Here is a 12716-nt window from a genome sequence, read left to right on the forward strand (position 1 = left end):
AATTTGTTCAGTGTACTTTCCTCTTGGTAAGGGTAGAAGAGACTCTTTAGCTGTGGTAAGCAGCTCTTCTAGGAGAAGGACACTCCAAAATTAAACCACTGTTCTCTAGTCTTGGGTAGTGCCATAGCCTCTGTACCATGGTCTTCCACTGTCTTGGGTTGGAGTTCTCTTGCTTGAGGGTACACTCAGGCACACTATTCTATCTTATTTTTTTTTCTTCCTCTTGTTTTTTTGAAATGGTGTGTTGGGCAGGCTTAATAGAAGGGCCATGGATGCCTGGTGGTTTATCAAGAGGTTGTCTTTTCCTTTTTCTGATTGTTTTTCTTCTCAAAACCATCCTTACTGTCCTCCCTTCAGTTGAAGTGGCTATCCTGGAGGGTATTTAGCCTTGCATGGTGTATCGGCTCCTCCATGTTGACCAGTTTTTCCGACTTTTTACTATAGTCTATGGGTATCATCAATCACTTTGTTTTTAATTCTGTACGTATTGTTTTTGTTATAATTCTTGTTAATCTAGTTTTTAAGTATGCTGTCTCTTTTTTATTTCTATTAATTCTTATGCTGTCTGGAGACATTGAGCGAAATCCGGGACCAGTACGTCCTAGATTTCGTCAATGTCGTCTTCTGTATTGCAATATTCGTGGTCTTCATGCAAATATCCAAGACCTTACAGTTGCGTCCAGACAGTATGATATTCTTTTGTGCTCAGAAACTTTGGTTTCTAATATGAGGCACTCATCTGAGCTCCTTATAACTGGTTTTAAGAAACCAATAATGTTGAAACGTGATGCCATCCCTAGGGCCAGGGGAATGGCGGTGTATATTAGGACCGAGTACCCTGCTTCTCATAAGTCCTGCTATCAATGTGGATGTCATGAGATCCAGGTAATAAAAGTTTGTGGCAGGCATAACAACTTTTATTTGTGTTCGATCTACCGGAATCCAGACTTAGATGATTCTATCTTCGATTGTCTTCTTACCATTATGGCTAAGATACAAGAAGATGATAGAAAGGCTTCTTTTGTCTTTGTTGGTGATTTTAATGCTCACCATAGGGAGTGGTTAAGTTCTATCTCTCCTACCGATCGCCATGGCTTAAGAGCTTTAGACTTTGCCTCTGAATCAGGCTGTGAGCAAATCATAAATGAAGCTACTCACAGGTCTGGTAATTGCTTGGACCTCGTATACACTGACTCCCCTGGCGTTATAACTAGTAAGGTTGGTTCTCCAGTCGGGACATCTGATCATGCCTTGATTTCATTATTAGTGAAGACTGAGCAGCCTGTCCCTGATATATCATATTCTTGTAAAATTTATATGAAATCCCAAGCAGACTGGAATGGGATTTTACATGATCTTTTGTGCTTGAATTGGTCACAATTATATAATAGTGTAGATCCTGTTGTCCCTTTGAATGAGAATCTAGTCAACATAATTGATAGGCGTATCCCTTCTCGTGTGCTAAGGTACCGAGTGAAGGACAAACCGTGGTTCAATGATGATTGCAGACGTGCTTATTTGGAGAAACAGGAGGCCTATCATCTTTGGAAGGGGAACAGATCAGATTTGACCTGGAACAACTATACTCAGCTTCGAGCTTTTGCTCAGAGAGTTTATGCCTCAACTGAAAAGGAGTACAATTTAACTATAAAAGAAACACTTTCTGGTACAACTCAGGAACATAAATGGTGGTCTACCCTTAAATCTGCACTCTTTAGTGTAGATGCAACAGTTCCTCCTTTACTTAAACCAGATGGCTCAGTCACTCACTGTCCAAAGGAAAAGGCAACCCTTTTGGCTGATGTTTTTGACAGTAAACAGAGTAATGAAAAACTTGAACTTCCTCTTTCCTGTTTTCCTGAGGCTAAACTAACTAGTTTAGCTTTTCGATCTCGTGAGATTAAAGCTCTGTTGATGGACCTTGATGCTTATGGAGGTGTAGACCCAAATGGTATTTTTCCTTTGTTTTTTATAAAGACAGCAGATTTCTTAGCTCCAAAGTTATCTGTTATTTTGCGCAAGTTAGCAAGAAGAGGAGCTTTTAGCACTAGTTGGAGAATTGGTAATGTTACTCCTCTATGTAAGTGTGTTTGTGGTAGCTCAAGTCCCACTGATTACCGCCCAATTTCCATAACTCCCATATTATCTAAAGTTTTTGAACGTCTTCTGGCAAAACGTCTTAATAGGTTTGCTGAAGGTAATCATCTACTCCCTAGTTTGCAATTTGGTTTTCGTAAAGGCCTTGGAGCATGTGATGCCCTTCTTACAATCTCCAATGCTGTACAGAAATCCCTTGATTGTGGTCGGGAAGTTCGTATGATTGGCCTTGATTTTAGTGCTGCCTTTGACCGTGTTAATCATGAGGCCCTTGTTTTCAAACTGAAACAGTTGGGAGTGGGTGGGTTGTTTCTTAGCATTATTATTAATTTTTTAAGTAATAGATCTCAAAGAGTTGTTGTTGATGGGCACCATAGTGATTATAGGAACGTGATATCCGGTGTTCCACAGGGTAGTGTTCTTGGCCCATTACTTTTCATACTATATACACATGACATGTGGTTTGGCCTAGAAAACAAACTTGTTGCATATGCTGATGATGCTACTCTCTTTGCATCAATTCCATCCCCTGAATGTAGATCTGGGGTTGGTGAATCCCTTAATAGAGATTTAGCTAGAATTAGTGCATGGTGCAAATTATGGGGTATGAAGTTGAATCCTAACAAAACTCAAAGTATGATTGTAAGTAAATCAAGGACGGTGGCTCCTCAACATCTGGATCTCAGTATTGATAATGTTTCTTTAAATATGTATGACTCTTTCAAAATTTTAGGTGTGATTCTCGACAGTAAATTTACTTTTGAGAAACATATAAGGTCTCTGTCTTCTTCAATTGCACAAAAAATAGGCTTATTGAGAAAGTCTTTCAAGATTTTCGGTGATCAATCTATTCTGAAGAAGTGTTTTAATTCTTTCATTCTACCTTGTTTTGAGTATTGTTCTCCTGTTTGGTCTTCAGCTGCTGATTCTCATCTTAATTTGTTGGACAGAAACTTACGGTCTATTAAATTTCTTATTTCTGATCTAGATATTAATCTCTGGCACCGTCGTTTAATTAGTTCATTATGCATGTTGCATAAGATTTTTCATAACTCTGACCATCCTTTACATTCAGATCTCCCTGGACAATTCTATCCTGTTCGTAATACTAGGCAGGCAGTTAATTCTAATAGCCAGGCCTTCTCCATCACGAGGCTCAATACTACGCAGTACTCCAGAAGTTTTATTCCAGCTGTTACCAAGTTGTGGAATGATCTTCCTAATCGGGTGGTTGAATCAGTAGAACTTCAAAAGTTCAAAGTTGGAGCAAATGCTTTTTTGTTGACCAGGCGGACATGAGTCTTTTTATAGTTTATTTATGACATATTTGTTTTTGATGCTGTTAATAGTTTATATATGACATGTCTGGTTTGACGTTGTTACTGTTTTTAGAATGCTTTATTGTTAATTTTTTCTCTTCATCTATTTATTTCCTTATTTCCTTTCCTCACTGGGCTATTTTTCCCTGTTGGAGCCCCTGGGCTTATAGCATCTTGCTTTTCCAACTAGGGTTGTAGCTTGGATAGTAATAATAATAATAATAATATAGTTTTAGGATTGATATACTTCTCGTATAGATATCTTGAAGTTATTTAACATAAGAGTCATCTATTCCTTGTCTTTGAAGGGCTTTCATTACTGCTAAGGTTTTGACAGAATCAAAAGCTTTCTCATAGTCTTTGAATGTCATACTTAGTGGTTTGTCATACTCTTGATCTATCCATTAGCTGGTTAATTACATGGAAATGGTCATTTGTTGAACACCCATATCTTAAGTCTGCCTGCCTTGTTGGTTGATCAAAGTCTAGCTGTCTTTCTATTCAGCCTAATATGATCTTTGTAAATATTTCATATATTACTGAGAATGAACTTATTGATCGGTAATTTTTTAGGTCTTTTTTTTTTTTTTTTTTTTTTGTCCCTCTTTATGTGAATTATTATAATGATAGAGTTTTTCCAAACTGTAAGTATAGAAAATTCTTGCAGACATTTCGTGTAAAGTTTGAGTTTTACTACTATGAAACCTTCATATATTATTAAATTCCTTGTTTGACCATCTTCAACTGCATTGCCTCTTTCAACTGCATTGCCTCTTTTCGTGCCTTTTAATCCTTTATTTACCTCTTCTATTGTTACTTTTGGTACAGGTTAAGGTTTTCCATTAATTTTATTTGCAATTTTTAGCATTACATCACTTGTGTTTATAGCATTGCCATTTTCATCCTTTAAAACAAATATTTCTTGTAGCCCTGTTCCAAGTCTTTTTCTCATCATATATATATATATATATATATATATATATATATATATATATATATATATATATATATATATATATATATATATATATATATATATGTGTGTATATATATATATATATATATACATACATATATATGTGTGTGTGTATATATATATATATATATATATATATATATATATATACATATATATGTGTATATATATATATATATATATATATATATATATATAGAGAGAGAGAGAGAGAGAGAGAGAGAGAGAGAGAGAGAGAGAGAGAGAGAGAGAGAGAGAGAGAGAGAGAGAGAGAAATGAGTTGCAAAGCCAAAGATTAGCTTGATATCTCTTTAAAAAATTAAGATAATTGAATAATCCAATGTGAGATATATTTTTAAAGATTTTAGGAAAGGTAAAATAATAAGTAACGATGACATGAAAGCTAACTGTAGATCTTGTAACTCATAGAAAATATAGACGCCTAAGAAAAAAACTCTTGAAAGTACCTCAGAAATCCTGGAAGAAATTTAATGTTGCATCATCATCATCATCATCTCTTCCTACGCCTTTTGACGCAAAGGGACTCGGTTAGATCCCGCCTATATATATATATATATATATATATATATATATATATATATATATATATATATATATATATATATATATATAGAGAGAGAGAGAGAGAGAGAGAGAGAGAGAGAGAGAGAGAGAGAGAGAGAGAGAGAGAGAGAGAGAGATTAAAAGGTTTGTGTATCGCCATTATCAGCAAAGCTGTACTAGTCAGGCCCATCCATAATAGATTGGTTTGCTATGAGCGATCAGACGAAGATCTCCCACTATTACCAATCCGCAGTGATGAAAACAGGCCAAACCTCAGGCATGAATAAGGACATGTGAGAGGCCTTTATCTTACTGTGGACTAAATTGTTATAATAGGTGTTTATTTACTTTTAAATCAATATTTCTCCATTCATAATCTCCCTCTTCACGCTTTATATTTTAGCCATGTAGACCTGGGTCTTCCAACCCTTCTAGTGCCTTTTGGAAGCCAGTTGAAGGTTTGGTGAACTAATTTTATAATATAATTATGATGTGATATACAAATACAAAAAAACTGAAAACCGAAGTACGACGAAAACATTTAGTACGAGGAAGGAATTCCTTCTCCATCACGAGGCTCAATACAACTCAGTACTCTAGAAGTTTTATTCCAGCTGTTACCAAGTTGTGGAATGATCTTCCTAATCGGGTGGTTGAATCAGTAGAACTTCAAATATTCAAAGTTAGAGCAAATGCTTTTTTGTTGACCAGGCGGACATGGGTCTTTTTATAGTTTATTTATGACATATTTGTTTTTGATGCTGTTAATAGTTTATATATGACATGTCTGTTTTGACATTGTTACTGTTTTTAGAATTATTTATTTTTAATTTGTGCTCTTCATTTATTTCCTTATTTCCTTTCCTCACTGGGCTATTTTTCCCTGTTGGAGCCCCTGGGCTTATAGCATCTTGCTTTTCCAACTAGGGTTGTAGCTTGGATAATAATAATAATAATAATAATAATAATCTACACATTTGACAAAAATGTTTCACGTCGATGTATCTGATCAAACTTGCTTACATCTGACATTGATCTTCAGAAGGGTATCCTCTTACTTCGATACTGGTAGTTTTGTGTTGATGTCTTTCATTAAGCAGCTAGCCTGAGTGGTGTGATTATTATTGAATAAGTTTTTAGGGTAAATTGATATTAACGCTAATCTTTTTTGCTCCATCGTCATTGTTAAATAGATAAACTTTAAGTATAAAATCGTCTTTTAATTGGTAAGAAATAAATAATTTACGAAGTACCTATAATGGTAAAGGTAAGTTTGGAATTATAATTATTATATTCCTTTATTTTTTTTCAAGTTAGAAACGTTACCACAGAAAGAGTAAATTCTTCTTCTTCGTCCTAGGTATATCCTGAAAAAAACTGTGCTTCTTCAAATACTATGTTCCCAAGCTGGTCTTCTCTTATTGCATTATTTCCCGTTGGTAGTTTTTTTATAGTGTTGACACAGCCTCGAGCAAAACACCCCAAACATAGGTTGGACAGAAAGAATAGATTTAGAAAGTCATTCTTTTTGGTGTCACGTAAGTGAAATTCTCACATGTTTTGATACATTCCTACCAGAAATTTCCGCAGGCATTCAATGTTTTTTTTTTTTTCTTTTTTTTTTCTTTTTTTTTATTCGATATAAAATTAAGGCAGATATATTTCGTAATGTTGTGTCTCAAAGTACGAGTGAATTCAGGTTTTGTCCCACAATTCGTAAAAGATGCCGAAAAATTCCTACCAGAATTTTTAGGAGGCATTCAATGTTTTTTTTTTTTTTTTTTTTTTTTTTTTTTTTTTTTTTTTTTTTTTTTTTTTTTTTTTTTTTTTTTATTCGATATAAAATTAAGGCAGATATATTTCGTAATGTTGTGTCTCAAAGTACGAGTGAATTCAGGTTTTGTCCCACAATTCGTAAAAGATGCCGAAAAATTCCTACCAGAATTTTTAGGAGGCATTCAATGTTTTTTTTTTTTTTTATTCGATATAGAATTAAGGCAGATATACTTCGTGATGATGTGTCTAAAAGTACGAGTGAATTCATATTTTGTTTCACAATTCGTAAAAGATGCCGAAAAATTCCTACCAGAATTTTCAGCAGGCATTCAATTTTTTTTTTTTTTTTTTTTTTTTTTTTTTTTTTTTTTTTTTTTTTTTTTTTTTTTTTCTATTCGATATAAAATTAAGGCAGATATATTTCGTAATGCTGTGTCTCAAAGTACGAGTGAATTCAGATTTTGTTCCACAATTCGTAAAAAATGCCGAAAAAATCCTACCAGAATTTTCAGCAGGCATTCAATGGTTTTTTTTTTTTTTTTTTTTTTTTTTTTTTTTTTTTTTTTTTTTTTTTTTTTTTATATATATATAAAATTAAGGCAGATATATTTCGTAATGCTGTGGGTCAAAGTACGAGTGAATTCAGATTTTGTTCCACAATTCGTAAAAAATGCCGAAAAAATCCTACCAGAATTTTCAGCAGGCATTCAATGGTTTTTTTTTTTTTTTTTTTTTTTTTTTTTTATATATATAAAATTAAGGCAGATATATTTCGTAATGCTGTGTCTCAAAGTACGAGTGAATTCAGATTTTGTTCCACAATTCGTAAAAAATGCCGAAAAAATCCTACCAGAATTTTCAGCAGGCATTCAATGGTTTTTTTTTTTTTTTTTTTTTTTTTTTTTTTTTTTTTTTTTTTTTTTTTTTTTTTTTTTTTTTTTTTTTTTTCTATATAAAATTAAGGCAGATATATTTCGTAATGCTGTGTCTCAAAGTACGAGTGAATTCAGATTTTGTTCCACAATTCGTAAAAGATGCCGAAAAAATCCTACCAGAATTTTCAGCAGGCATTCAATGGTTTTTTTTTTTTTTTTTTTTTTTTTTTTTTTTCTATTCGATATAAAATTAAGGCAGATATATTTCGTAATGCCGTGTCTCAAAGTACGAGTGAATTCAGATTTTGTTCCACAATTCGTAAAAGATGCCGAAAAAATCCTACCAGAATTTTCAGCAGGCATTCAATGGTTTTTTTTTTTTTTTTTTTTTTTTTTTTTTTTCTATTCGATATAAAATTAAGGCAGATATATTTCGTAATGCTGTGTCTCAAAGTACGAGTGAATTCAGATTTTGTTCCACAATTCGTAAAAGATGCCGAAAAACTTGTAAGACAAATTGTATTTTGAAGTCTATGATACAAACAGTTCTTGCCTATTTTAAATCACGGGCCACCAATGTGACAACTTTTACTCACTTGGGTATTTATACTCAGTTTTCTTGTATTATTATTATTATTAAATGCTAAGATACAACCCTAGTTGGAAAAGCAGGATGCTATAAGCCCAGGGGCCCCAACAGGGAAAATACCCCAGTGAGGAAAGGAAATAAAGAAAAATAAAATATTTTAAGTATAGTAACAACATTAAAATAAATAATTCCTATAAAAACTTTAACAAAACAAGAGGAAGAGAAACTAGATAGAAGTGTGCCCGAGTGTACCCTCAAGCAAGAGAACTCTAACCAAAGACAATGGAAGGCCATGGTACAGAGGTTATGGCACTACCCAAGACTAGAGAACAATGGTTTGATTTTGGAGTGTCCTTCTCCTAGAAGATATATTGATATATGTCTCAGATACTAAGGGGTTAAAAATTTTTCATAATGAACTGAACTTCAAAATCTCTTACTTAACAATGTGTTTATTAGATGAAAATTAAATGTTTTTGATTCCTGTAAATATATGAAACACAAGAGCACTTAGCTTTGTACTTTTAATTTTTTTTCTCTTTATATGGAAATTTTAAATAACTGTTTTTTTTTTTAAACTCCTGTGTTGATCTCTACAAAAATTATGACCTGTTTGAAAAGTCCTTTTTCGTGGTTTGAACAAGCTGTAAAACCCATGTAACTATAATCCATTTCTTTTAGCGATGCATATTTGCACCGACTCGCGGCGGTGCCCTTTTAGCTCGGAAAAGTTTCCGGATCGCTGATTGGTTAGCGATGCATATTTGCACCGACTCGCGGCGGTGCCCTTTTAGCTCGGAAAAGTTTCCGGATCGCTGATTGGTTAGAATTATCTTGTCCAACCAATCAGCGATCCGGAAACTTTTCCGAGCTAAAAGGGCACCGCTGCGAGTCGGTGCAAATTCTAACCAATCAGCGATCCGGAAACTTTTCCGAGCTAAAAGGGCACCGCTGCGAGTCGGTGCAAATATGCATCGCAAAAAGAAATGGACTAAAGTTACTGGAAATGGCAGTAGCTGTTTGGGTTGTCTGGATGCGTTGTTGTATTGTGTGAAGTTGGTTGAAAGGAATGGCGGAAAGCGTCGGGGATTGAAAAATGGAAGGAAGAAATCTAGGAATGAATATTGAAGCGAGACGAATTCAGTACTGGGGAGTCGAACGAGAATGCTAGGAATGGAAATCTCAATTGCAAGTGGGATAGAAATTGGAATTGACCGGTATAAATTAGTTCAATTTGAACATAAAATTCATTGGGGAATCCCAATTTGAAAAGGACATAATTTCGACTGGAAGATTGAAGGAGTTAATGCATTATTTAAGGATAAAATATTCATTGCTGAAAACTTTGAGAAATATATAAGTGTTATAAAGAAATCTCAATTGCAAGTGGAATAGAGATTGGAATTGACCGGTATAAATTAGTTAAATTTGAACATAAAATTCATTGGGGAATCCCAATAAGGACATAATTTCGACTGGCAAATTGAAGGAGTTAATGCATTATTTAAGCATAAAATATTCATGACTGAAAACTTTGAGAAATATATAGTTTCTCTCCTCTTGTTTTGTTAAAGTTTTCATAGTTTATGTAGGATATATTTATTTTAATGTTACTATTCTTAAAAGATTTTATTTTTCCTTATTTCCTTTCCTCACTGGGCTATTTTCCCTGTTGGGGCCCCTGGGCTTATAGCATCCTGCTTTTCCAACTAGCGTTGTAGCTTAGCATTTAATGATAATAATAATATAAAGAAACAATTTAAGAGCAGAAATTGGTTTGTAAAATAGAAAATAATGTTGGAATTGAATGGATGGGAAATCTGCATTACAAACTATAAATGCAAATTGGGATTTGGAATGGACATGATTTTAAATTGGGAAAATGAAGGAATTTTTAACAAAGTAATGGAAAGCAATTCAGGAAGAAAATAGATCGAGGATATGTCTCAGGAATTACATAGTGGAATAGTAAGGGTAAAAGATAACAAGAAAAGTGTTATGATATTATTATTATTATTATTATTATTATTATTATTATTATTACCAAAGCTCCAACGCCAGTTGGAAAAGCAAGATACCATATGCCCAAGTGCTCGAAATGGGAAAAATAGCCCAGTGAGGAAAGGAAACAAAGAAATATACTACAAAATAAGTAAGAAACAATCAGAATAAATTATTTCAAGAACAGTTGCTACATTTAACTAGATATTTCATATTTAAAATATAAAAACTTGCATAAACAAGAGGAAGAGAAATAAGATAAGATAGAGTGCCTGAGTGTACTCTCAAGCAAGAGAAAGTGAAGAACAGAAAAGTGTAATTATAGGAGAGAAGATATGAATCAGACCTGTGTGAGGGTTAAAGGAGTTTCATATAAGGGGAAGAGGATGTTCTGTGCGTAGGAGACGACAGGGTAGAAAGAGGAAAGTCTGTCTATTTGGGTATTCTGGGGGTATACAGCCATTAAGACATTCTTAGGATGTGACGTTCCTTCAATTCTCCAGGAAATAAGACTCCTGTGACTTCCTTCGGCATTCTGTAGACCTCTCGCTCTTTGTTACGCTTCGCGCACCTCTCTCTCTCTCTCTCTCTCTCTCTCTCTCTCTCTCTCTCTCTTTCTCTCTCTCTCTCTCTCTCTCTCTCTCTCTGTGTGTCTCATAGGTCCAGACTGGAGGAATTTGTTAATATGTAAATAGGTTATAATTATCGATTTTTTACATCATTTTATTTAAATTCTTTAGTAATGCATGCAGTTTAACTTAATTGTTCTCACGTTTTCTGATTTTATTCATGCTGATATTTTCTCGTATCCCAGGCATGAAATGACATATCTGAGGTCTTTGTCCATCAGTGCACTAGAAACGGCGTGTTGTTGTTGTTGTTGTTGTTGTTGTTGTATATACTACAGATAAACCTTCACTTCAAACTACTAATTTTTGGTATACACTGTAGTTGGGTAATTTCCCTTTTTTCATTAACTAAGTTAAAGTTCCTCCCGTTATATCCCTGATGTTCAGACTAAAACTTTGGCTTCCATATGTTCTTCAAGTTTCTTCCATTTCTCTTGATCATACCCTGCTACCTTCCTTGTCTCGTTTATCTTTCCAACCTACCTTCATCTGTTATATTTACTCCAAAATACCTATACGAGTACACGGCTTCATTTCTTCTACCATCTGTGTTATACATACATACATACATATACCAAGGCACTTCCCCCAATTTTGGGGGGTAGCCGACATCAACAAATGAAACAAAATAAAAAAGGGGACCTCTACTCTCTACGTTCCTCCAGCCTAACAAGGGACTCAACCGAGTTCAGCTGGTACTGTGTTATAATGATAATAATTTCTTCCTATTCGCTATCAATCATTCAAGAAATCTTCACATTACTTAGCCCATCAATAGACCAAAGATTGCATTTACCTCAGGCAATATTTTTCCATTTGTTCATAAACCTTTTTTTTCCGTCCTTTACATCCAGTTGAACAGCTTGCTCTCCCTAAGGTTCTTGCTCACCATCTTTGCTGTTTTTTTGTTACTTGCCATCTTTATTTTTTAGCTTCATTTTTATTACTTAATCCATCAATCCATCTTCTTTATGCTTGAAATTATCCTTTGTTATACAATTAAACCTCAAAGAAAACTTTCCATCATAAAATTTCTCATTTCATCCCCATTACTCTTACGGTATGAATTCCCTTTCCTTATCCCTCTTACCATACCCAAATACCCCTTGCTGACCAGGGATTCTAAGCCTAGAATTTTACGTGATCCTCGGCTCATTTCACCTTTGTAACCCCAGCCAATTGTTCCTTGGTTTCATCAAACTTACTTGCCTTCAGTTGCATTTGCAATCATATTTTCACCTATTCATCTCCAAAAAGAATGCTACATGCCCTAAGACCCAAATAAGGAGAATAGTCCAAGGCTCTTAAAAAAAAAAAAAAAAAAAAAAAAAAAAAATTGATAAGAGAAATAGAAAGTCAACATGAAAAACGATGTAAAATGAGTAACAGGTAAACTATGAAACGAACCTTAAGTCAAACTTCTCAACAATAAAAAAAAAAGCCTTTGTACTAAATATAAAATTCTGAAGTAAAACCTATTCAACAGTTTGATCAGTAAGAGCATTCCGTAATTTGGTTATAGTTTGACTAAAACATCCAAAATACCGTATAATATTGAGCTTTATATAAAGAAAACAAATTTAAATTAATTGCACACAATGTACTATTGTGGATGGCATACTATGGGAGCAAATCTCATACAGTATACTCAATGAGATAATTGAACAAAAGTGCGAGAGATAAATATACAGATCACGGGTGAGGAATTTGATAGACGTTAACTTTTCTCCAACTATTTCAGATGAGTCAGTTCTGAACCAGACAGGAGAAAGATGTTCAAAATATTTATCAGGCTAAGCCACATATGCAGATGTATGAAAATGTATTTTTTCAATAACAATACCTGCTGCTTCCTCCGGTGCCTTAGATGACCGCGGAGGTAGCAGCAGT

Source organism: Palaemon carinicauda, chromosome 1 (assembly GCF_036898095.1).
Source record: "Palaemon carinicauda isolate YSFRI2023 chromosome 1, ASM3689809v2, whole genome shotgun sequence".
Taxonomy (NCBI): Eukaryota; Metazoa; Arthropoda; class Malacostraca; order Decapoda; family Palaemonidae; genus Palaemon; species Palaemon carinicauda.